Here is a 5258-nt window from a genome sequence, read left to right as displayed (position 1 = left end):
CCCCCGGCCGTCCCTCTCAATCATGGCCCTAGTTCTCAAAACCAACAAAATAGAACCAAGGTCCTGTTCCATTATTCCTAGCTGCGATATTCAGGCGAACGGCCTGCTTTGAACACTCTAATTTTTTCAAAGTAAACGCTTCGGGCCCCCGGGACACGCAGCGAAGCGCATCCCGGGGGGCGCCCGAGAGACAGGGGTCCGGGACTGGCGGTAGGCTCGCCTCTCGGCGGACCGCCAGCCCTTCCCCGAAATCCAACTACGAGCTTTTTAACTGCAGCAACTTTAACTTACGCTATTGGAGCTGGAATTACCGCGGCTGCTGGCACCAGACTTGCCCTCCAATGGATCCTGGTTAAAGGATTTAAATTGTACTCATTCCAATTACAAGGCCTCGAAAGAGTCTTGTATTGTTATTTTTCGTCACTACCTCCCCGTGTCGGGAGTGGGTAATTTGCGCGCCTGCTGCCTTCCTTGGATGTGGTAGCCGTTTCTCAGGCTCCCTCTCCGGAACCGAACCCTAATTCCCCGTCACCCGTTGTCACCATGGTAGGCGGGTTAGATACCATCGACAGTTGATAGGGCAGAAACCTGAATAGATCGTCGCCGTCACGGAGGACGTGCGATCGGCCCGAGGTCACCTAGAGTCGCCAAGTCTAGGACGGGGCTGGCGCCGCAGCGGGCCCGGAGACCCGCCGCGGACCAGGGCTCCCCGGATTGGTTTTAAGTCTGATAAATGCACGCCTTCCTGGAGGGCAGCGCTCTTGGGCACGTATTAGCTCTAGAATTGCCACAGTTATCCGAGTAGCACATCATCAATGCGGAACGATCAAAGGAACCATAACTGATTTAATGAGCCATTCGCAGTTTCACCGTAAAGAATAGTCAGTACTTAGACATGCATGGCTTAATCTTTAAAACAAGCATATACTACTGGCAGGATCAACCAGGTAGCCGAGCTCTGAGGGGTAGACTCTTGGAGTCAGGCTCCGTGAGCTAATGGGAACGCTCGTTGCTGCTGCTACCGCAGCGCTTCTCCGCCGCCAGAGAAGACCTCGCAGACAACATTGGATGGAGCTTAGGGCAGGGGGGCAAGAAAGATGCTCTCGGTCCCTTCCAAGGACCCGAAAAAGCCTTCCCTTCCCCTCCCTCTCGCAGTCGCTGGCTTTCCCCACTCAGTTCAGCCAAGAAGTGGCGCTCGACTCTCACCTCCATCAGCACCTCCGAAGCTCGGACAGCTCCTGTAGGCTGCGCATAGAAGGAAAGCATTGGACGCTCAACTTCAGCACCTCGAGTGTCGGACAGCTCCACCACCACCTCTCCACACTGTTAAGCGAGAGAGACGATAGGAGCCGTCGCGACGTACCCATGCAGCGCCGCCCGCCAACGCACAGAGGAGCGGAGGGGATCGGGCGCCAGGTCCGGGGGAAGGCTGGGAGGGAAGCTACGGCGCTGCTACCCAGCTTTCAACCCTGCGGGACCGGTGCTCCGCTCCTATCGCTCCGGCGAACAGGGTCCGCTACGCTTTCAACACCAGCGCCCGGCAGAGGGCTTGGAGAAGGCTCGCGCGGATCCTCGGTTCGGATCGCCTGGCTTCGCGGGAGCGGCCTTCGGCTAGGGCCGACGACGGCCGGACCGAGCAGATTTGGACCGGGGTGCGGGGCGAGTACCTGCCTCTCTCACGAAGGGAGTGTCACCGGTAAGAAGCCTCTTCCCACGTCTGCTTGCCGACTTACGCTCGCCCCGACGAGAGGCCCAACCGAAAGAGTGGAAAGGGGCAGAGATTTCCAGGGTCGCCCCACCAGGGATGCAATACCCCAGTGCAGACAGTCGGCCCTGCCCCGAACCTACTCGGTGGTTTGAAGGTTAACCTCTTGGGGAAAAGCAGCGATTCGCCTCGCGGTGCGTGCCTCCGCGGATCTAAACCCCCTCGATCGATGTGGGGCCAGAGGACCCCTTTTCCCCGTACGAAACTGTCAGCTCACCATGGGCTCGACGTCCGTGGGTCGGGGAGTTGAGCGCTTACGCGCGGCGGGACCTTATAACCTGCAGCGGCTGAGGAGCGAAGATTTCCAGGGTGGGCCCCCGGGGATGCCATACCCCGAGCAGCCTGTCGGCCCCGCTCCTAGCACGCTGGCAAGCAATGGAGTCTTCCCCGCGGCAGCCACCGCCCTCGCCCTAGCCTCGCCGTCGGTCGATGAAGAACGTCGTTCGCCCTCCTCTGCTCGGGATTTGGAAACGGCCTGGCCTTCGCCTACTCCGTCGGGCAACTGCCTTCCGCCAGCCCCTTCCCTCGAATCCCCTTCTTCCATTTTAGACCCGATCAGGGGATTGGTCAGCCCAGCCCTGGGGTAGGAAGAGGGGTTGGGGTCGGTTCGGCTTCGGGTGCCCCGCTCGGCCAAAGTTTCCCCTCGCTTTGGAAGCACGCGAGGTCGCGGAGGGTGTCGGGGTTATTTTTCGGCTCCCTGGCTTCGCGGGAGCGGCCTTCGGCTAGGGCCGACGCCGTCCTGCCCGCGCAGATTTGGACCGGGGTCCGGGGCGAGTACCTGCCTCTCTCACGAAGGGAGTGTCACCGGTAAGAAGCCTCTTCCCACGTCTGCTTGCCGACTTACGCTCGCCCCGACGAGAGGCCCAACCGAAAGAGTGGAAAGGGGCAGAGATTTCCAGGGTCGCCCCACCAGGGTTGCAATACCCCAGTGCAGACAGTCGGCCCTGCCCCGAACCTACTCGGTGGTTTGAAGGTTAACCTCTTGGGGAAAAGCAGCGATTCGCCTCGCGGTGCGTGCCTCCGCGGATCTAAACCCCCTCGATCGATGTGGGGCCAGAGGACCCCTTTTCCCCGTACGAAACGGCCGGCTCACCATGGGCTCGACATCCGTGGGTCGGAGAGTTGAGCGCTTACGCGCGGCGGGACCTTATAACCTGCAGCGGCTGAGGAGCGAAGATTTCCAGGGTGGGCCCCCGGGGATGCCATACCCCGAGCAGCCAGTCGGCCCCGCTCCTAGCGCGCTGACGAGCAATGGAGTCTTCCCCGCGGCAGCCACCGCCCTCGCCTCGCCGTCGGTCGATGAAGAGCCGAGTTCGCCCTCCTCTGCTCGGGACTCGGAAACGGCCTGGCCTTCGCCTACTCCGTCGGGCAACTGCCTTCCGCCAGCCCCTTCCCTCGAATCCCTTTCTTCCATTTTAGACCCGATCAGGGGATTGGTCAGCCCAGCCCTGGGGTAGGAAGAGGGGTTGGGGTCGGTTCGGCTTCCGGTGCCCCCGCTCGGCCAAAGGTCCCCTCGCTTTGGAAGCAGAGGGTGCCGGGGTTATTTTCGGCTTGACGCCTAGTCCGGTCCCTGCCGGTTCCCGTCGAGGCCCGCGGTCAAAACCAGCTCCCCGGCTGTCGGAGCCGGAGCCCCGCAGCCCGAGCGGACGCACCGAGTCCCTCATGTAAGGGATAGCCGCCCCTACGGAACGGCCCGGACTGGGACCAGGCACCCCCAGGCGCCGAAGGGGTGGGTCGGCCGTGTTGCCGAAGCTTAGCCGGCGCTGATGACCGCAGCCCCTAACGATGCCCACAGGCGGGGGAGCCAAGGAGAGCACTAGGAAGACGTGGCGGGGTCGGACGGCTCAATTTCCAGGGTGGGACCCCGGGGGTTCACTACCCCGGGCATCCGGTCGGTTTCGCCGGCGCGACCCCAAGCCTTCCACGGCCCCCTTCGTGGGTGCAGGGATACCGAGCAGGGTGCAGGCTTAGACGCCAATTCCCCAGAAGTTTTAGGGATGGGGTTTGTCCGGGCGCCACCGCAGCGACAACCTCGCAAGAAGCTCTATTCCACAAAGCACGGGCAACGTTCGTGTGCGAGTGTTGGTCTCCCATGGTCTACCGACTCCCCCGGGCGGCCCAAGCGTTACGCCCACGGCCGGGCCCTCGAGCAGGCGCACCCCTGGTGCCTCTCGTAAGGGAAGGCTACGGTCCTCAACCCCTCGTATGGCGGGGAGGGCGCATTTGAAACGCTAAAGGACGAGCCCTGTTCGGGACCTGGCGGGGATCCGCGGATTGGCGAGAGGGATGGGTCTGCCGTTGGTCAGAGGGGACGCACCCCTGGGACGCAGTTTGGCATTAGCGACCGATGGCCCATCTACGACCATGTACTCCGGGAGCGCCAAGGAGGACGCGGGTGGGCTTTGGGGGCAGACTCAATTTCCAGGGTCTGGGCGCCGGGGGTGCAATACCCTTAAGCGCTCATGTCGGTTTCGTCTGCCGCCCGCCTCTGGCCCGGCTCCTAGTGACGGGTGCTGTGAACGTGCGATCGTGCTTGCGGTTAAAGAGTTCAGAGGCTTCCGCTGAGGGATAACACGCCCGGGGAATTTAGAAACCCCCCCCTCCGCTACAATCTCTGCTTCTGCCGGACTCGGAGGGGAGCCGCCCCGGGGGCGACCGCTCCCTCTCCTCTTCCGCGGCGTGCCGCGCGCTTCGCCGTCAGCAGCGGAGCGAACCTTTTTCTCGGTCCGCAGCTCTTCAGGCGTAGGCGGGCAGCGCTAACAGGGTACACTGGGGACCACTCGACCGCTACCTCTCCTCCGACCGACGACCCTACCTACCGCGGAAACGCCACGGTGGGTCTAAGCCTCGTCGCCGCCGCGAGGAGCAAGCGGGAGCCGTCCCTTTTCGTGCTGCGGAAATAAACCGTGGACACAGAGGTGTGTCTGCGCTCTCCGACCGAGCGGGGGGCGATTGGACTTGCCCGAGGGACACTAGGCGAGGCGCTACCGCGGGAGCCGGAGCTCCGCGCTGGTCGCTGCCGCCGCCAACGCCGCCGCCCCCCACCCACGGTACGGTGGAGTACGCCCGTTCCATACGCTTCGTAGCAAACCTCAGCCGAAGCAGAGAGTCCTACCGCTGAGGCAGGAGCGGGGCCGTGCGAGGACCACACTGGCACCGCGCTCAACAAACCTTAGGCAGAGGACGACAGCCGCTCACGGGGAGCGGGGGATTGATGCGCGACCAAGACTGAGGCTAAGGAACGCTTTACCATAAACCGGCCGGGGCCAATACCCCTGACCGAGCAAAGTGCCCTGCCCCGCCGGATCGCGCTGTGTCAGATCGATCAAAAGAGCGGAGAGCCGAGACTCTACCGCTGGGAGTTTGTGGAGAACGGCCTGGCTTGCGTCCCGTCCTCCCGCCCTCGACCTCACATGGCTAGCCTCACCCGCCGGGAGCCACCCCATTGGGGACCGTAGGGCGGAGAAGGGGTCTCCGCGTCCGGAATTTACTT

The 5258-nt window shown here is 63.0% G+C and overlaps 1 non-coding gene across 1 annotated transcript in view; it reads right to left on the bottom strand.

Moving 5' to 3' along the window:
• LOC140106838 (18S ribosomal RNA) overlaps positions 1–950 on the bottom strand; it is a 1884-nt gene extending 934 nt beyond the window's left edge. Inside the window, exon 1 of the ribosomal RNA XR_011850874.1 lies at positions 1–950. This exon is cut by the window's left edge and continues 934 nt beyond it. This is a non-coding gene — a ribosomal RNA (18S ribosomal RNA).
• Positions 951–5258: the final 4308 nt, after the last annotated feature.

The sequence above is a fragment of the Engystomops pustulosus genome, unplaced genomic scaffold (assembly GCF_040894005.1).
Source record: "Engystomops pustulosus unplaced genomic scaffold, aEngPut4.maternal MAT_SCAFFOLD_18, whole genome shotgun sequence".
NCBI classification, from domain to species: Eukaryota; Metazoa; Chordata; class Amphibia; order Anura; family Leptodactylidae; genus Engystomops; species Engystomops pustulosus.
The sequence above is the reverse complement of the archived record's forward strand: the minus strand, read 5'-3'. Positions and strand labels throughout refer to the sequence as shown.